At 41.9% G+C, this 21243-nt stretch overlaps 1 protein-coding gene and 1 non-coding gene across 2 annotated transcripts in view; one reads left to right on the plus strand and one right to left on the minus strand.

The window, feature by feature from the left end:
* LANCL3 (LanC like family member 3) overlaps nucleotides 1–21243 on the plus strand; it is a 93425-nt gene that overhangs the window by 12803 nt on the left and 59379 nt on the right. The gene's annotated exons all lie outside the window — the stretch shown is intronic.
* On the minus strand, nucleotides 1550–1622 carry TRNAA-UGC (transfer RNA alanine (anticodon UGC)). Its single transcript has one exon. It is a non-coding gene; the product is annotated as a tRNA-Ala (tRNA).

Below are 21243 nucleotides of genomic sequence, written 5' to 3' on the forward strand. Positions count from 1 at the left end.
CAATCCCACATTATTTTCGGTACTAGGTTTCATGAGACTTTTTAGCATATGACAAACTGATGGGTAAAAAATGAGGATGGAAATTTCTCAGATAGGAAATGTGTCCTCTTATCGTTCCATTCAGCACTCACTGAACAAAATGCATATGCAAGATTTCACTCAGTCTGAATTTGAGTGGTCCCTGCTTTGTAAGCAGCTGTGTGTTGTTCATTGCATAAGTAAACCCTGCAGTTTGGCTTGAAATGACAGCGGGTTGGGGAAGCTGGATTTTTGTAAGCTGAGTCCAGTTCCTAATTGCTCGATTATAGACCTCTCAGGAAATGGGGCACTTCTGTGGGCTGCATCTTAGATCCTTTGTTACTCTTGATCCAGAACCCTGTGATGGCTAAAAGGACATAAGAACTAGCACTGCTTGATCCCTTGTTGTGCACACTGTAGTAAGCACTTTACAGATATTATGTCATTTAATACTTATGACCTAGGCACCAGTACTATCTCCATCCTCCCCAGTGAGGGAACCGAGGCACAGAGAGGCTGTGGAACTTGTTCCAGGTTACACAGCTAGTCAGTGGCAGAGGGGGGTTCCATCCCCACAGGCTGGTCGCCAAATCTGTGCTTTCAGTGCGCACTCTTCACACTTTAACGTGCACGCAGATCTCCTGGGGATCCTGGTAAAAATCAGGTTTTGATTCAGCAGGTCTGGGGTGAGGCCCAAGGTACTGGCATCTCTAGCAAGCTCCCAAGTAACGCTGCTGCTGCTGGTTCATTGAGAAGATTTGAGTAAAAAGCTTGAAATCACTAATTTTTTTTTCAATTTTATGGGATTGCCTGTCAACAGATTTGACTGATCCCCCCCACCCGCCTCCGCCAAACTTCATGATTTTCATCATTTGGCCTTTGTACTGAAAATGATTTCTTCCACAAATGCCAGAATATCAGCTTTCCAATTCGTGGGTGACGCTGAAGGAAAGAATCACTGCCTGGCACGTCTTCTTGCAGGTTTAAGGACTCTGAGTGATTACATGGATTTCTTTTTTTCTGATAAATGTAATTTTGCACTATATACACAAGGATTTTGTTGTTGTTGTTGTTTGTTTTTTACATTTCTTTAAAGGCCCAAATAGACCATGCTCCAGCAGTTTTAAATCCTTTCATAATAAGAGACACTATCATTCCCAGATCAGATCGAAAACATGATGCTCATAGAACTACTCCCATTTTAGAATCATTCAATTAAATTTACCTGTGTGACATAAAGGAGTGCTGCCCCAACTCTAAATTAAATTGAAGATGCATAGACTTTTTTCCTTTTTTTTTTTTCTGATACAGTGATTTAACAGAATAATCTGGATTTCCTTAGAGATAACTTGTTTACCCCTTTTAATTAATCTACTAATATACATTCCACTAAAACCTAAACTTATCATTTGTCTTGTAATTATTTGGAGAGAGCATGGTTCATAATTTTCTTATTACTGAAGAAGTAAATTGGGGAAATGTGCATAGTAAAAATTATTACTTTTTTCCTGCACCTCGTGGCATGCGGAACTTTCCCAACCAGGGATCGAACCTGTGCCCCCTGCATTGCAAGTGCAGAGTCTTAACCACTGGACCACCAGGGAAGTCCCAAAATTATTTTAAATGTACTGAATTATTTGTTTTGCCAATAACCTGACCTCCCAGTGTTCCATAAGAAGGTGGTTTTAATGGAATTTCACTATATTTATTGACTTCTGAAGGTGAAAATGATAGATTGTATTAATTTCTCATTAACTTGGCTAATTTCCTCTTTGCTGGTTAATGAGAGATGTTTGTCACTCGACTGGCTCCTACACAACACACAGTGGATTTCCTCCATGTGTGGAGGGGGTCCTTTAATATCCCCATGTGGTGATGGTCTCTTAGTAAACTTGCCAACAGTCCATGATGTGTCCAAATAAGCATTTCTCTTCGTGATTCACTTTTACTGATTATTCTCTGACCTACATTCACTAATTAAGTACAATGCCTTGGACGTTGGATGTTTGGTTTGTCTCAAAGAAAAACATGTTGTTCTCATGCGTTATTTATATATATCTAAGTACCTCTTATCTTTTCCTAGTTACTTTCTCTATGGATTTAGCTACTAAGGAAACCTACCAAGTTAACAGACTCATTATTCTTGGGGTGCTAGCCACTTGGACAAATGGAATTTTCAAGAAGTCATTTGATCCATTCTTTCTTTTAGCAAGCTGAACAAAGAAGTGTTTCGTGTAAGGTCACATTTCCTTTTCTGAATAGCTTTAAACATTCAACAACCCAGACAAATGAATGCCTTTGACACTGTGAAGTGTGAGCATTGCTACCTGGGCCATAAAGAAGCTGTTTCCCAGATGAGAGGCAGTCTTACAGACTTCATGGGTGAGAACATCATCTGAATGAGAGGTGGCAAAACAAATATTGGTCATAGCATTATGTGCAGTTAGCTGTTACTGTATCCATCTGCTGGCTCCATTGCTTTGCATGGAATGGATTCCCCGTGCTCAGTGGTGTATTGAAGTCTGGTGTCCATGGCAACCGAAGCATCACCAATCTCAAAGCAAATACTATGGGGACCAGCTGAATCTCCGCTCCTACAGTGACTTTAGGAGGGAGCCACATTCCTAACAGACTTTACAGCTATCTAAGGCTGAAGAGAACCAGTGCTCAACCAGAAAGGAAGTATTGTTCTCATGCACGTTTCAGTAACATAATTTTACTATTTAAAATGTTTCCTCTTTCCTTGTAAGGCAAAGAGAATTGCACGTGTATCACCAGTTGCAGCTGTTGAAATAGGTTAGCATCTCAATGAAGGCATTAAAAGATGATGGTTAAGAATAGGGCTTTTGGGACTTCCCTGGTGGTCCAGTGGGTAAGACTCTGCACTCCCAATGCAGGAGGCCTGGGTTGCATCCCTGGTCCAGGAACTAGATCCTGCACACATGCCGCAAATAAGAAGTCCACAGGCGGCAGCTAAGAAGCCCAGGGCCGCATACCGCAACTAAAGATCTGTGTGCTGCAACTGAGACCCAGTGCAGCTGAAATTAAATAAATAAATGAATATTTTTTTTAAAAAAAGAGATTACTTAAAAAGAACAGGGCTTTCAGTCATAGAGCCTTGGGATTGAATCGTGTCTCCATCACAGTAGCTGGTTGACCTCAGCCATGTTACTTAGCATCTTTGAGGCTTGATTTCCTCATCTGCAAAATGTAACACAAGCAGCACCCACTTCATAGGTGTGGTGTGAAGATCCACTGAGAATGTGCATGTAACATGCTTAGCAGAGGGTCTGCTAGGCACAGAGTAAAGACTCTGTATAAATCAGTCCTTGTTTTATTAGTATTTTGAGTATTATTGTCATTAATGTGAGACCCTGTGTTGACTAAATAATACAAGTATGTTTTTTGGACATTCAGCCCGTCTAATATTCCCTGTGGTGGTAGTCAGAGCTGCTATGCCCCTGATCACATCAGCAAAGCTTTGAGATCTTCAAACAGAGGCCATAAAGGGCTGGAGGGAAATATCCTCTTCTCTGCCACACAGGAGATTAAGCTGAGCAGCTCACAGAGATTATGTGTCAAAGTAAATTGAGTGGCTGGTCATCACCCCCGAAACCTGAAGCCATGCAAGTTACCCTTTGCACTTTGCTTCCTCCAGGAGGGTGTTCTTTTCTCTTTTTAAAATTTCAGACTCCTTGAAGACTTAATCTAGGAATTGGCTTTGCTGTGTCTGATTTGTACTCCTCAGAGTAAATCACCTAATTGGCTTTATCGGCAGTAAATTGCTATGCAGGTGATGTTGGAATGTTTGCTTTTTGCTCTCTTCCCCTAGAATCTGAGTGGTAGATTCAAGGACCTCTTTCCTGCTCTTAAGTTCTCTTCTTTCCTTCTAAAGATCATTTGCTTGCATGGCGCTAATTCAGAATTTCAGACAAATTTCAGTAGTTGTGTCTCTGGCGAAATGACAACTTCAAATGAGTTTTCCTCAGCAAATGTTCCAGATCATGTACAGTCGGTAGCTTGTTTCAGAAAAGGATTAATACAATTAAGGATTCTTCCAAGTGTTTCTTCAGCTTCTGGGCCCAGAAATTATGTTTTTCTTGCATTAATGCACTTTTCTATTTGCATTTCAAGGCTATGTCATATAGACTCACTGTCAATTGTACAAACTTAAATCTATGTTTTACTCTTTAGCTGCTATTCATATTCATTTATGACATGATGATCTTGATATGTATAAACTATACTACTCTATTAGTACAGGCATCATTATGAGTTCTTATCCCTAATCATTGAGTTGTCATGTATAATCGTTAGTTCTGCTTACAATCTTCAATACCATACCAAGTGGCTCTAGGTCTGTGGCCTTCATCTCCACGGGGGTCTATTATATCTTTCTCTGATCTGTGGCCTTAGGTCAGTGTTTCACACACTTGAGGGTGTATTAGAGTCCCTTGGAGGGCTTGTTCCATCCCCAGAGTTTCTGATTCAGTAGGTCTGGAGTCGGGCCTGAGACTTTGCACCGTTAACAAGTTCCACTGATGCTGCTGCTCGCCTGGACACTACTTTTTTAGAACCACTGCCTTAGACCATACCCTTAACCTTGGCCGAGCATCTCTGAAATGTGGGAACTGGGTGAAGGCATGTGGTGGAAGTACCACAAACTTATCACCACCACCAGAAAAGAACTCAAAAGACAGGACTCGGACTTTCCAGGTGGTGCAGTGGTTAAGAATCCGCCTGCCAATGCAGGGGACACGGGTTCGAGCCCTGGTCCGGGAAGATCCCACATGCCGCGGAGCAACTAAGCCCGTGCGCCACAACTACTGAGCCTGCGCTCTAGAGCCCGTGAGCCACAACTACTGAGCCCGCACACCACAACTACCGAGGCTGTGGTCTAGAGCCTGTGAGCCACAACTACTGAGCCCGTTCGCCACAACTAGTGAAGCCCGTGTGCCTAGAGCCCGTGCTCCGCAACAAGAGAAGCCACTGCAATGAGAAGCCCATGCACCACAACGAAGAGTAGCCCCTGGTCACCGCAACGAAGACCCAACGCAGCCAAAAATAAAATGTAAATAAATAAATAAATTTATATATATATATATAAAAAAAGATAGGACTCACTATATCACAGGCACTGTGGTTAACATATTATATCCATTTCAGGGGAGAAAACTGGGACTTAGGTTCAGTAACTTGCCTGTCATCACACAGCTGGTCAAGCAGTTAAAGCCACATTTTTCAGACTACAGAGCTTCTTTTAGAGATTTAAGTCAGGTTAGATTTCTGCATGTTTTTCTAGTAACGTATACACTGCCAAGAGGAGAGTGAGTTGTACCCCAAGCCATCTGGAAGGATAGTTTTAACTTGGCTCTCTGAACCTCAGGGTGTTTCTGAAGTTCAGCTTAAGATGGAATAAAAGTGGCAGTACGGGAGAGTGCTCTACATTGGTCCCAAAGTTCCAGAAGCCTGTAAGACTCAACTTCAACTCGGTCATTTACAAGTTTGATAGAGTGGGTAGACTCCCGGATCCTTTCCCAAACCCGAGCAGCTAGATGATGGTCTTAGGCCAGGTTCTCCAAAAGCTGACTCTGAGATATGGGCACGCTCCATTAAGGAAGAGCTCTCAGGAGAAACCAGTATGGGAGTGGGGGAAACAGTGAAGGGTCAGAAGCCAAAACAAAGCTGTGATTTTAGGCTAAGCCCCAGCTTTCTGTCTCATTCTGTAGGGGAGCTCCGGAGTGTAAACCACGTCTCAGAGTTTGTCCTGACTAGAGGTGTCGCTCGCCCACCAGTAATTCACTACAGCTGCGTGGGGGGGTGTGGTCCTCCGGGTACTTCAAGGCTTCTGGAACAGTGGGGCAAATGTGAAGCACATGAGTTGCTGGATTTAAGGGGCCCACCAGCATGTTGGACGGAAAAAGAATAAAAAGAGATTCTAAACGCTTCTAAGAAGAAAAACAAAACTGCTTCCTTAAAAGGATTTGCACTGGACTTTGAATAGCAACTGAAGAAGCTACAGGACAATGGAGCAAGGCCTCCAAAGTTCACTAAGAAAATTCTCAACTAGAATTCTATAGCAGCCAAAACTATCAAATGTGAGAGTAGAAAAAAATCTTTGCAAGTTCTCAAAAAAACAAAACATTTTTTTTTTTCTTTCAAAAGCATGAGGCAGAGGTAATCTAGCGTCACTGAATGTGTTAAAAAAACTTAGGGGCCAGACGTTCCAAATGAACCAGCCACCACGTGGAACACTGCAAGAGCTGGTAAAACATTTTTGAGGGGGGTCCATTGCGATGGGAGAATGAACCAAGAAATAGGAAAATATGAGATCTCAAAACCTGGAGCTCCAATGCAGGTGGGATCAGAAAACTTCGAGAGTGATGGTACAGGACAGCCCGAGATGGCAGCTGGGTATCAGGCCTTGAAGGCAGCTGGTAAGTACTGAAGCAGAGCTACAGCCAGGATGATGCTAAGAGAAAAAACAAAAAATAGAACAGGCGGCTTACCTGATATGTTTGGCTGTGCCTAGGGGAGTTTTGCAAATTTGTTGGAAAGTTCGCACATGAATTTGGTATAGACAAAATAGAAAACCGAACAATATAATAAGACAAGGAAATTGGGCTTCCCTGGTGGCACAGTGGTTAAGAATCCGCCTGCCAACGCAGGGGACACGGGTTTGAGCCCTGGTCCGGGAAGATCCCACATGCCACGGAGCAACTAAGCCCGTGTGCCACAACTACTGAGCCTGTGCTCTAGAGCCCGCAAGCCACAACTACTGAGCCTACGTGCCACAACTACTGAAGCCCGCGTGCCTAGAGCCCGTGCTCCGCAACAAGAGAAGCCACCGCAATGAGAAGCCCACGCACCACAACGAAGAGTAGCCCCTGCTCGCCACAACTAGAGAAAGCCCGTGCAGCAACAAAGACCCAACGCAGCCAAAAATAAATAAAAATAATTTTTTTTTTAAAAAGGAAATTATTAATTTGTGCGGCGGACACGGGGAGAAGGGAAATGGTAATCACTGCACATGGCTTTGTTTAATGAATATTGATTTAACCTCATATTGCTTGGGGGAAAAAAAGTGATATAACTGTTTTGGGTATTTGGGAAAGGAAATGTATGTGTGGAGAGATTATAAGAGAGCTAAGTCTTCATCTTCCATGTTAGGAAATTAATAGATAACACCTTTGATGGAAAAGTCAAGAAATAGCTGTACAAGCATCTCATCTAGAAATATGAAGATAAGTAGCTAGAAAAAAATGCCAAAAAAATGTTTTCAGTTTTTGCCTTGAAGGAGTCAGAATGTGGATGGGGAGGGGTGGGGCAGGAGCCTGCTATTATTTTAAAGAACTCTTCACTTTTTAAGTTATGCACATGTATTTCTTTGAGAAATATAAATGCCAAGAAAATAAGAACTGTTTTTCTTAATCTCACCTGTGCTTTTTAGCTGTGGTTTCTCCATATTCTCTTCTTCACATATATCTTATTTCTGCTCGATGATTGTTCTCAGAGAACATCTATGGAATGTTCCTAATAATAGAATTGATGTCATATATAGATAAATTTTGTCAACAGATATTTCCCCATCAAAAATATAGCTTGATATATGCGTTTTATTCTTATAAATAATACTAAATTAGGATTTAATGTTGACATTTTATTAGTTTGAATGGTCGAATAGCTCTGTCAATTAAAATCTTCATATGGTCTAATTTAAATAGTTGTGCCTTCCTTAATAAAGTATTGAGTAAAATAATGAGGATCAGAGCTATATTTATTAAGCTGCTACCCAAGAAGAAGGAGAGAGCCCAGTTAAAATTAAAAGTGAAAAGATAGATGGTTAGAATACAATGAAGGCTGGTGGAACCACTTACGTAAAGCAGAATAATTTTTTTTTTTCGAGGCAGTAGCTCTAAGATGCTCCAAGATTCTAAAATGCTTCCAAGTCATTGCAGCCAGTGGTAACTAATTATTATATAGAACATTAAGTCAGCTAAGTACTTTTTACGTAAGCTGTCCCATTTAATTCTCACAATATCTCTTCGAGTTACATATTATTACTACTACCATTTTCTGAACAGAAAATAGAAGGCATTGCAGAGAGGTTGAGTAACTTTCCTGAGGACGTAGGGTCGAGAAGTAGGATAATAACATTTATTGCCCAAGTAGGATACTTTTGGTAGGAACCAGCCAGTTGAGAATCTAAGACAAGAGAGAGAAACCAAGACTTACCTATGGGACTTACGGTCTCCAATTGATAAGGGGTTAAATCTAGTCTAGAACTCAAGTTCTTCTGCAAACTCATGCTCTTTCTGCTGCCTTGGGCTGGTGGTACCCTTAGTGTTAAAGTTCCCCATTCCCTAGATATACCGATAAATGTTGACTGATAAATGGCAAATAATTGTTTCTGTTGAGAGAACCCTCGAGGGAGTAGGTGGAGCTTCTGAATCAGTTCTGGGGCTTCAGGACCAGATTAGTTGCTCACTCTCACCCCAGATTCCACGTAGTAGCTTGAAAACTCAAAGAGAGGAGGTGTATGGAAGGCATTGAGGTACAGGTGACAAGCTCCCAAATAGAACATGGTAAAAAAAAACTGGAGGTGTGATATTGGAGCCAAGCATGGATGATTAAGTGTGGGGATTGAAAGTGGATGGCAAACTGTGAGGGAAAGGATGCTCAGCAGGAAGTGCCTCACACCACCTGAGTTTCTTTTGTTATTTTTCTTTTTTGTTTAATTATTTACTTTGGCTGCATTGGGTCTTCCTCATTGGGTCTTCGTTGCTGTGCGTGGCCTTTCTCTAGTTGCGGTGAGCGGGGGCTCCAATTCGTTGCGGTGCGAGGGCTTCTCTTGTTGCAGAGCTCGGGCTCTAGGCGCACGGGCTTCAGTAGTTGTGGCGCACAGGCTCAGTAGTTGTGGTGCACAGGCTTACTTGCTCCGCGGCATGTGGGATCTTTTGTTATTTTTCTCACAAGCCTTTTTTCTCAATTGATCCCTTTCCCTGGCACCTCTGGCTGCCCTTTTTGGGTGTACTGTTCAATGCATATATCGTGTTTGTTTCCATCCTACATGTTTCCGAGGGAGCCTTGCCTGCAGCATGGCTGGGGCAGCTCTAAGCTCTTCATCTCCACAGCTGAATAATAGGCAGACTCCCGGCAAACAGAAGATTCTTAATACATATTCACGGAAGGAAGGAAGGAATGAAGATGAACTGTTTTTAATTTCATGAAACTAAATAATCCCCTTTATTTGAGGCTCAGGAAGGGACAACCCACATTTTAAAAGGAGCTCCTATTGAAATGTGTTTTAGCTTTTATGGGTCTGACAGCAGAGCCACATAGGATGAAATACCTGATGGACAGGATAGTTGATTGGTCGTGCATATTGTCATATTTTCATTTGCACTCAGCCTTGTGACAGCCAAGGGGTGGTAAAATTCTACCACTTTTACATTACAATATGAGAACAGTGCCCAGCTTGTGACAGGTCAAAATGATCCACTTATGCATTTCTGTGCTGACACACAGAACTCTCCAATTGTTAACATTTAATAGACTTTTTAGGAAACTCTAAGTCTGGACTTGTACAGTACGTGACATCTAAAAAGGTTTTTGTTTTTAAAATAATCTGTTACTTTTATGTTCATGTGGGTGATAAAAACATGCGTGTGTTTCTCAACCTTTATCTCTCTCTCTTTAAGACTTGCCTTCACTCTTGATAAATTAACCATTGACAGATGTAGACACATAATCAGCTGTTAGAATTTCTTTTTTGTTTGTTTGGAAAGACTTATGCTTTTCCAGCAAAGGAGAACTGAATGTAGAAAACTGTCCCTTTAATTGCATATCAAAATACCGTTCCTCAAACAACTGTTAAAGTAAATATTTATGAATAAGAATATGTAGGGGAGTAGAAGAATCAAAGCCAATTTTCAGAAAGTATACTTTTACTACAGCTAAGAAATGAATACCTCATCACGTCCGTCGCATAGTGAATAAACAAATACCTGAAGAGATAACTAAATCAGAAATTAGAAGGAAAAATGTACCCTCAGAATTTTTCTGCAGCATACTGTGACTTAATATTTCTCTTCATCTTAGATAGCATGAGCTTTTAATTAACAAGGCGGTACCCTGTATGGCACAGCTATTTCTGATTTATACTATTGAATATTGACCAACACGTAACTAACTCCCCATCAGTATTTTTAGCAGTCAGAGAAAAGTCCCCAATTCTTCTTGCTGCAGGTGACTTCTTAGAGATTCTAACTAAAACTGTGTAAAATGGCTTTTGACATTTAGCTTTCAAGCTTGAGGCATTCTTTTTTCTTTAGGCAAGTCGTGTTCCTGGCCAAATGTGAATCAAAGACAGAACAATACTCTTTTGATTTCTGTTACTGCCTAGTGTTTTGTTTTTTCTAGAGATTTCAGGCCAAAGGTGCTACCTTCTGAGTAGTCTGTTCTCCTGAAGTTCTGGCAGTTAAGGTGCTATGATGCTTTCAATGTGTTTGCAATGCCCTCTGAATTTTGATTGCCAGGGATTTCCTTGTTTTGGGCTATCTGCAGTTTCACCATAGTGTGTCTAGAGTAGATTTCATGTTAATAACCCTCCTTGTTATAGGTTGTGCTTCTTATATTTATGGATTTGTGTCTTTAATCAGTTCTGGCAATTTCTCAGTCATTGGCCCTTCAAATATTACCTCTTCATTTTTTAACAATTTTACTGAGATATAACAATTCACACATTCGAAGTATACAATTCAGTGGTTTTAATGTGTCCATAGGGTTGTCCACAATCGATTTTATTTATTTATTTATTTTAAACATCTTTATTGGAATATAATTGCTTTTCAGTGGTGTGTTAGTTTCTGCTGTATAACAAAGTGAATCAGCTATATGTATACCACAATCAATTTTAGAAGATTTTCATCACCCCAGAAGGAAACCCTGATGCCGTTAGCAGTCACTCCTCTATTCCACCCAACCCCTCCTCCTATTCCCACTGCTCTAGGCAACCACTAATCTACTTCTTTGTCTTTATGGATTTGCCTGTTCTGGACATTTCATAGGAATGGAACAATACCCTATGTGGTCTTTTGTGATTGGCTGCTTTCACTTAGCAAAATGTTTTCAAAGTCCATCCATGTTAGAGCATGTATCAGTACTTCATTCCTTTTTATTACCAAATATATTTCATTGTACAGATATATCACATTTTATTCATCCTGTTATGTGTTGATGGACATTTGAGTTATTAAAAGTTATTGGCTACTATGGAAAATGCTTCTGTGAACATTCTTGTATAGGTTTTTGCTGTGGACATCTCTTTGCAATGTTTTCACTTCTCTTGGGTGTATACCTAGGAATGGAATTGCTAGGTCATATGGTAATTTTATGTTTAACATTTTGAGAAACTGTCAGACTGTTTTCCAAAACAGCTGTGCCATTTTCCATCAACACCAGCAACATACAAGGGTTCTAGTTTCTCCACACCCTCACCAACACTTACTATTATCAGACTTTTTGATTATAGCCATAAGCGGGTGTGAAGTGGTATATAATTGTGCTTTGATATGTATTTTCTTGATGACTAATGATGTTGAACATCTTTTCATGTACTTATTGGCACATCTTTGGAGAAATGTCTTTTTAGATCCTTTACCCTTAATTAAGTTATTTGTTTTTTATTATTGAGTTGTAAAATTTCTTTATATATTCTGGATACAGATCCCGTATCAGAAATATGATTTACAAATATGTTGTACCATTGTGTGGGTTATCTTTTAACTGTATTGATGGTTTCCTTTGAAGCACAAAATTTTAATTTTTATAAAGTCTTATTTATCTACTTTTTCTTTTGCCAGATGTGCTTTTGACATCACTTCTAAGAAGAGTGACTAAATCAAGTTAGTGATCTTCGCCATTTTTTTTTTTATATTAGTGCTTCTCTACCTTGGCTGCACATTAGAATCCCCTGAAGAGCTTTAAAAATTCCTGAAGCCCAGGCCATGCTCTAGAACAATTAAATCAGAATGTCCTGGGTGGGACCTAGGCATCAATAGTTTTATAGCTCCACAAGTGCAACCAAGGTAGAGAACCCCTGCTCTACATCCTTCTGAGATCCAGATGCACGTATATTCCATCTTTGTATCACTTCATGTTGCTTATCCTCTCTTTTATGTTTTCCATTTACTTATTTTTTTATGCTGCATTCTAGGTAACTTCATTAGATCTATCTTCCAGTTCACCAGTTCTCCCTTGAGCCATGTTTCACCTGCCATTAAACCCATCTGTTGAGTTTTACATCTATCAATTTTATGTTTCTTTTCTGTAAGTTCCAGCTGAGCTTTTCTCATGGTTTCATATTGCTTGTTAAGTTTTGTGATTTGACCTTTTTGGGGGAACATTTAATGCATTTTTGGGGGGTACTTCATATCTGGTAATGTAAATGTTGGAAGTCCTTGATGGTGTCATTTTCTTGTTTGTGGTTTCTGCATACTGTCCCTTATGGGGGCATGTTTCCTTGGGTCCTTGATCTTCTACCATGCACATATATTTGGTTGATTTTAATATGTGGTGTCTAAATTGAGGATGCTTCTTTGCAGAGATCTGTGTTCGCTGCTTCTGGGATTCAGGGATACTGCCAGCCTGGAACCATTTTAGCCTTTTTCCTTGGTGTCCCCAGCTTGATGCAGGAGATAGCAACATTTGCCCTCAGGGCGACCTTGCCTGGCTTATCACATATGGTTCTGCTCAAGTTTTTTGTTTCGTTTTGCTTTTTTAGGGGGACTTGGGGCTTCCCCTTGCTGTATTTGAGCCTAACTATATACTGGTAAATAAGTCTCATAAAGGATATGCGATATTTAATCAATTACAAGATTCTGCCAAATTAAGATGCATTTTTTGTGTACCAGTAAGAAAGAAAAAAAAGGTCCATTAAACTGACATAATACTTCTTATCACTAGCATTTTACACTTATTGAAAGAGCTCGTTTAGAGTTATTTAGACAGTGATTTTTATCATATATCACTCTTGTGTATACCGAGAAGAAAAATATAAGCAAAATAAATTGGTTTATGATATTCACAACACTTTCTTACATTCATACAACAACAGGCTTTAATTACTTTCTCCTTAGAGTCACTAGCATCTGTGATTTTTCTGCAAAATATCATCCTCTGTGCTGTCAAAAGCACTGGTGATGCAGCAGTTCTTTAAAAAGTGTTCCACTTTGTCTCTGGAATTTTTCCAAGTGCTTGACACCCATTTTGGAGGTTTTGATGCACCATGCACAGACCAGGAGAGCTAAGTCCTACTGCATCTGGGCAGATAGTGATTTTGAGATACATTTTAATTACAGAGATATTAAAATTTTTTTTTAAATGGTGCATCTTAGAATCAATAAAATTATGCAGTTCCTCTGTTATAGGGAAAGGCCTTTCTGAGTATCCAGATGAGTGCTACTGAAAGTGTGGCTTGCAGGCCAGTGCCATTCTGCAAATTTGTTCCTGGTCTAAAAGGATATAAGTACAGAAATGGAGAGTTAAGCATTTAGGAACTTTTTTAGTAATTATACCAAGTAATTTTTTTGTCAGTTGGATCTAATAAAAAAAATTGGGACTCATATTTCATATGTCTTTTTAGTTTTATTTTCTGGCAATATAGCAATATGTTATTTTACAAAAACATCGGTTCATGATGTATTAGAAATAAACAAAATTGGTCTTTCACCAATGATAGTTGGTAGATAGCCTTGATCTTAACGGGTCTCAAAGTTTAACTTCCGGCAGAATCACCTGGAGGGCTCATTAAACAGGTTTTAGGTGGGTCTGGGATAGAGTGTGAGAATTTGCATTTCTAACAAGTTCCCAGATGATGCTGATGCTGCTGTCCCAGGGACCACAGTTCCAGAGCCACTGCCCTAGACTACCGTATTGCTGGAAGCAGAAAGCTTATCGCCAAGGATTTCCGGCTTGGTTTGTAGGACAAGAAATCCTGATGCTCTCTTGGAAAGTTCCTGCTTCCAGTGATCACTTTTTTTTTTTTTTAATGAATTTAGAATAACTTCTCTAAACTTGAGTTTGTTTAATCTCCATTCCTTGGTACACCGTTCAGAGCACCACTGACTTTCAGGGCTGTCACAATCAATGTAGGCTGCAAGGTATATGCGATCGTATTTGGTTAGATGTTCACACTCTCCTTAGAAGAGCAAAATGTGCATTTTATTTTTTCAGTGAATTGATGCCATGGTTGGGCGTAGATAAGCTCCCAGTTCTTTTGATAATGCCATGGACAATCCATTGACAGCATTTTAGGGTCTGATCAAATAGCACCAGTGCCCAAGATAACCCTTTCCAGTGGTATAAACCAGACCGCACACCAGACTTCTGAGCTATTTGTGTTGCCTTGTTGAGGTGAGACAGGAGGAAGCATCTTCATGAAAAATTGGTATTGCATATCCACTGCATAGTTCCCAGCAACAACTCTTGTTATCACTGTCATCTCGAAGAATATGTATTAAGCTCAGAGACCTTGATAAATGACCCTTTAGGGGAAAATTAATATCTTTAGGTGAGCCAAATATGTTAATCATTGGTGCCGCAGGCAGAGTAAATTTCCTTCTTGCTGCCATGGCAAGTGCCGTAAATCCTTGCAAGGTCCACAGGCAACATTTGTGACCCTCTGAATATTGGGCAATGCCTGCCATTCACTGGGGTGGGAGTAATTAACATCTCCTGATTTCAGGTGTTATGTTAGGAACATTTTTAGTGTTCTAAACCAGTGCTTCTCAAACTTTAATGTATCTGAATCACCTGGAGAATCTATTAAAGGTCTGTGATGGGGCCTGAGATTCTGCATTTCTTAGAAGCTCCTAGGTGATGCCAGTGTTCCACTGAATGGACCTTTGCTGAACACTTTTGAACAGTGTGCTTTCATAGAGTACCCCTTCTTGCAAACTAGCAAGTGGGGTACTGGTATAGCTCTTCACCCAGAAGCTCAGCCTGGTCACCTAAAGGCATTGCCTGCTTCTTTATGTTCATTTAGTAAAAAACATTCTGCTTACTCCGTGGACAGTATTCAGATTAGCAACTACTGCTTTTATGTCTGTGTCCTTTACAAACTTTTTACCTTGGTCATTAGAAAGGTCAACTTTATTTTCATCAGAAAATGCTGTTGGGAGACTTCCCTGGTGGTCCAGTGGTTAGGACTCCACGTTTCCACTGCAGGGGGCACGGCTTCGATCACTAGTCAGGGGACTAAGATCCTGCAAGCAGTGCCGCACGGCCAAAAACAAAAAAAGAAATGCTGTTGAGGGAAGAGTTGTCATGAATGTCATATTGAAAGTAATTCCATAGCGTTGTATCAGAAGAAAACCCCAAATCCCAAGGAGAGAGATACGATGCAGACTCTGTGCTGTGCCACTTAATGATGTCCTCAGAAGGCCACAGCTTTCCTTTGTAAACTTCAGCTTGTGATCAGTGATCAGTGGTGCATGAGACCGAGTACTGCTTTAATAAAACGGTTTCATTGCTTGCTTTGGTCTTGGGTGAAACAGCAGTGATGAGAGATATTATTAGAGCCTGTGTGCGGCCATTGCTTACTGCGAGGCGCTCATATGTTTCTATTCCCAAGGAGCAAATTACCATAACCTAACAGGGATTATTTCAAACAACGAAATCTACTCAGATCTGAGGGTGGAAGCTGGATTCCTTTCCTGGCCAAATGTATCACTTACCAGTGCTTTTAGCTGTAGGTGACAGAAAACCTGACTACGGTGGCTTAAACAGATTAGGCTTATTATTCTAACATGTAAAGAGGTCTGGCATTAGATGGCTGCTGGTATTTGTAAAATGAGTTGGTGCTGTCAGGGTCTTTCCCAGGTCATAGTTGCAGAATCTGTGGGGAAGCTCCAGACACCATGATTATATTCAAGGCAGGAAGCAGAGGGAAGGCTGTACTAAGTATGTCTGAAGTGACCAGGGAAGCAAAAGCTGTCCAAGACATCACCAAATTTCCCCTTGTATCTGTTGACCAGGGCGCTTGCATGGCCACACAAGGGAGACTGGGAAAGCTTTCATTTATCTGGGCCACGTTGAAAACTGCTGGGTTTCTGTTAGGAAGAAAGAAGGGATAAATGGATATTGGGTAAGCAACTAACTATATGCCACACCTAAAGTAACTAGAAGTAAAATGTCCCTGCCTCTGTGATTCAACTTTGTTCTTAGCAGAATCCAATATTCACTACTAGGAGAGAGAGCCACTGTCTGCTGGGGGTAGGGGGTGGGTTTGGTAGAGTGAAGAAGCAAAGGTCAAACAGCCTTTCAACATCCAAACTCCATTTCCTCCGGGTGAGATAAATATACATATTGGGTTTTGAAGGCACAAATTACACCTAAAATCAAAAGGAAAGGTAATAGACATCACACTGTACACACAGAGTAGTTTGGAAATTCAACAACAGAATTTCCAAAGTCATAAATATGGTGGTACCCCTTATCCTGCAATTGTATTTGACAGTTCAGGTATTAAACAGCTTCTGTTGTCAGCTTAATGAATCCCTAAAGATTTGGAAAAAAAAACCCATGTACTATTAATTATAATTAGACTGCCTCTTGGGACACTTCAAGATTCAGTTCTTGATAAGGAGCAGTTGATAAGGTCTTTTGATAAAGAATGAAGCAACATGGAACATGAACATATTGGGGGTATTATATTCCTTTTAGAAACGTTCTTTGGACATTGATTCTTAAATAATGACTATCTTTCCAATGATGTTACTATATATTTTCTGTTGATTTTTGGATGACCTTTTGCATCAATTAGAGTTAATTAGACCTGCATTAGATTAGGGTTTTGCCCACTGTGGAGCTGGGTAACTGCTTTTTTAATTCTTCTTCATTTAACCTTATTAAAATAATTTAGTTGCTAGGAGTTCACTCTTATTTTGAAGATGAAGGAAAATACGGTTTGGTGGGGGACAGGGTGATGTATTTCTCCTTCTTGATTAAAAACAGTGTGTGTATATGGTCAAGATCAGGCCTTTCACCTTGGCTTTGTAACATTTTGAAGGTGATTGCCTTGTTTAATCCTCTCTCTCTGTGCTTTCTGGCTCTGCATTAGCTCATACATTTTTATCTGTAGCCTGGTCACTGGGTGAGAGGGAATGATGATTTGTGTGGTGCAGATTTTAGAATTTGGAGGAGAAAAGTGCAATAAAAGACAACTTTTCATTTTGTTTCATTCGTCTAAAGGCTATAGAAGTGTTTCACAGATTCCCATAGAAAGTCTGGCAGAAGATGGAGATTGGGAAGAGAGATGGGTGCGCTTCTTTTGCTCTGTCTTGAATCAGGAGATTAGTTCTCACACAGACTTCCCATTCCTGCTTTCCAAAGAGAATGCGGAATAGCTTGTGTCAGGGTCTAAAGGCCCGTTGGGGTCCTGGTGGGATTGTGTGGCAGAGATAAGACAAAGTAGAGTTTTAGGGTTTTCCGTGTGTACCTCCAAGTGGATGGCCTGAACTCACACACCCTGGAAGAGGTGAACGTCGGAGTGCTGTGCTCTGATTTCACATCGGTGCCTCCGCCCTTATTGACAGACCTGTAAGCACGACTCCCTCTTTTGTGTTTGCCTAGAACCTGGAACCTGCTTCCATCATAGCGCTTGGCACTTTGGGTCCAGAGCTCTGCCAGGGCAGAGGGCTCTTTGAGGGTAGACCCAAGGCCTCAGACTCCAAAGGGCAAGGAGTGTGTCCTGTCCTGCTCCTCACCGGACGCAGGATTGAAGCAGCCCACTGTGATGCTTCGATTTGAGTTCGTCTCTCATCTTATGGTCCCCATTTTCATGGGAACATTATGCCTGCTTTCACTGTACTTCTTCGACTCATGTTGAGAGAGTTCTTGGTGTGACTTCAAAAGGCACTCAAAATATCTTGACCTTTTCTTTTCAGAGCACAATGATTAGAAGGGGATACCTGGTGCAGCAGTCAAGCGGAAAAAAAAAAAGTGGGGAGTTGAGGAGAATGAAAAAAGCATGGAGGTTGATGGGCATGGATACCTTCAAGTTTTCAATTAACTTGACATGTCGCTGCCCAAGAAGCATACAGTGAAGTGGGCAGCTCTGTTATTCTTGGGAGATGAGAATATTCTCTGAGCTCTGCAAAATGAGGCTGTGATATTGAAACGCTGCCAGTCTCCCCTCTGGGCAGCTTGCCTGCATTTCACCCAGGCCTTGAGTTCTTTCTCAGCTGCTCTGGCGTCTGTGCCCTTCCTGCTGTTCCCCGCTTTGCCAAAGGCCAGCCTCCCTGAGCTGTGAGAGAATCTGCCCTTTGTTGTACTTGAACAGAGACTGTTTCCAACATTTCAATTGCTCTTCTCCTAGGAAGCCAGAGAGAGAGGGAGAGGGAGAAGCCGTGTGACAATTGTTTGACTCTCAAGCCAAAATGTAAGGGTTTTCCGAAGCTAAGCATCCCATCTTTAAAGTGAGTGGCCTCCCTCCAAGTCCTTCCGGCTTTGAAATGGTTGTCAGACCTGCCTTTGTCCTGAGAGAGCCCGTGAGAGATTCTGCAGTGATTTCAACTTTGAAGCCCCTGTCAGGAGGCATCTGGAGAGCTTTTGCAGAGACATTCAAGCTTGGGCATGTGTCTCAGTTATCTGTTGCTGCCAAAGAACCTTAAAACTTCCTGGCTTCTGTTTTGGTTATGATTTAGTGCTTCCGAGTCCATCTAGTGGTTTGGCTGGTCTGGGCCAGGCTTGGCTGATCGTGGCTGGGCTTGCCCACGTGTCTGCACTGAGCGAAAGGTCAGCTGGAACTGGCTGGTCTGGGGTGGCCTCACTCGTATGTCTTTCCATTGGCTAGCTGATGGCTGGGGTGATTGGGGTGACTGAACTCCAAGAGTGAGGACGGAAGTACGCAAGGCCTCTGGAGGCTTTGGTTCGGAAGTGCTGCATCACGACTTCCGCGCCTGTTGACTGAAGCAAAGTCACGTGGGCATTCAGTGTCAAAGGGTAATCAGCTGGACTCCACCTCTTGATGAGAGGAACTACAAAGTAAAACTGCAGGGGCCGGGATGCAGAGGGGGAAAGGCTTTGGCCAGCCTTGCAGTCTGTCAGTGTGTGATGTCAGAGGCAGCATGAAGTCGTGTGTTGGGTGTGGATGTGTGTTCTCAGGGTTCTAGGCTTTGGGGAGGTGTGGGGAGGTGGGTGTGCTGGAGAGGGGGTGGGGCAGGTGCTGAGGAGCTTTCCACATCCCCTTGCCTTCAGCATCTCTCATTAGGGCTGCCATAAACAGTCCCCAACAGCTTCCTTCACCTCACGGGTATCATAGGCCATTTATCCTCCTGCCCTTCCCAGAAGGCCAATGCTAGGTATTAAATGTATGTAACTACAGAATGACGCCAGAACAGTATGGTGGTGTTCAGTAATGTGCTTTTGCTGTTTGCTGTTCACATCAAGAGCCAAAAATGGATAGTGATTATTTAACCCAATTATTAAGCAATTACAGTTGACCCTTGAGCAACATGGGGGTTGGGGGCAATGAGCTTCTGCACAGCCGAAACTCTGCATTATAACTTTACAGTCAGCTCTCCATATCCATAGTTCCACCTCCATAGGATCAGCCAACCTTGGATCATGTAGTACTGCGGTATGTATTTATTGGGAAAAAATCTGCGTGTAAGTGGACCTGTGCAGTTCAAACCCATGTTGTTCAAGGGTCAACCCAATATGGTTGCTTTTGCCATAGTTCTTGCCTTAAGATTGAAATAGTGACTCAACACCTGAGATTTTTTCCCCTCAGACCAACACAAATACACAGCCTACTTACCAACTATGAAGGTCCATGGTGTACATAGTTTTGTGTATTTACCCACCCTTGACTTCATCTTAGTTATCCTGCTCATTTTTATTTCACATTATCTTCATGGTGGCCTACGAGGTCGTATATGTTGGGCATCCTCCCTTCCTGGCCTCACCTCTCTGACCTCATCTCCTGCCTATCTCCCCCTGGCTCTCACTGCTGCAGACACACCGGCCTCCTTATACTGTTCCTTAAACACACAGATACCCTTCCACGTTAGGGCCTTTGCATGAGTTGTGCCCTCTGCCTAGAAAACTCTTCCCTCACACATCACTTTGGCTAGTGTCCTCACCTCTTTCAGGTCTTTGATCAGATGGCGCCTTTTCTACGAAACGTGCCCTGACCCTCCTATTTAATACAGAATACCGTGCCCCTCCCCACAACCTCCCAACCCTCCTTCCCCGCTCTACATTCTCTTCTCTCCTTAATGCTCGTCACCTTTTAGTATACTAGATACTCATTTATCATATTAATTTCATGTTTTCTGAACCTCTTCCTCCTGTGTTTTGGGGGTCCCCAAGACCACCCCAGGATTGTTGATGCACTCAGAGAACTCAAAGGACTCAGTACACAGTCATAACCATGGTTATGATTTACTACAGCGACAGGACACAAAGCAAAATCAGCGAAGGGAAGAGGTGCCCGGAGTGAAATTTGGGGGAAAACCAGGCACTGGCTTCCAAGTGTCCTCTCCCTGCAGAGTCAAAAAGGACACACTTCATTCCCCTGGCAGCTAGTTGTGACAACACATGGGAGATGTGGTTTGCCAGGGAAGCCCATTAGAGACTCAGCACTCCGGGTCTTTACTAGGGGCTGGTCATGTGGGCGCCCTCTGCCCAGCACGTATCAAAATTCTAGACTCCCAGAAGGAAAGCAGGTGTTCAGAATAAACTATATTGTTTGCACGAACAGTTGAGGCACACCTTTACTAGCCCTGGGCGTGGTTGTCCAGAAATCCAAGTTCTCAAATGCCAGCCAAGGCCAGCCTTGCAAACAGGCCTCTCTAAGAATGGCAGTCTCGGGCCTGCTGTGATAACATTCTTCTCCATAGCACGCAGGAATCTAAGCTCCTTGAGGACAGAGATCTTTGTTTTGTGCCGTCATGCGCCCCCTAGAGCAGTGTCTGACACATAGTAAGTGCTCTAAGTGCTCAACAAATATTTATTGAATAAAGAGAGGGAACACAGGCCCTTGGGTGGACTACTCCCTGTGGCAGAAATACCTCACAAAGGAGGAATAGTCTCCTGATTTACCCCTACGGGGCTTTACCTGAAGCAGCAGGCCCATATACGTACGACTCCCATCCAGACAGCCCCTGTCCAGGGGACCTGAAACAAGCCTGGCCTCCACACCCTCACAAGTCCATTTGT

Source organism: Eschrichtius robustus, chromosome X, assembly GCF_028021215.1.
Source record: "Eschrichtius robustus isolate mEscRob2 chromosome X, mEscRob2.pri, whole genome shotgun sequence".
NCBI lineage: Eukaryota > Metazoa > Chordata > Mammalia > Artiodactyla > Eschrichtiidae > Eschrichtius > Eschrichtius robustus.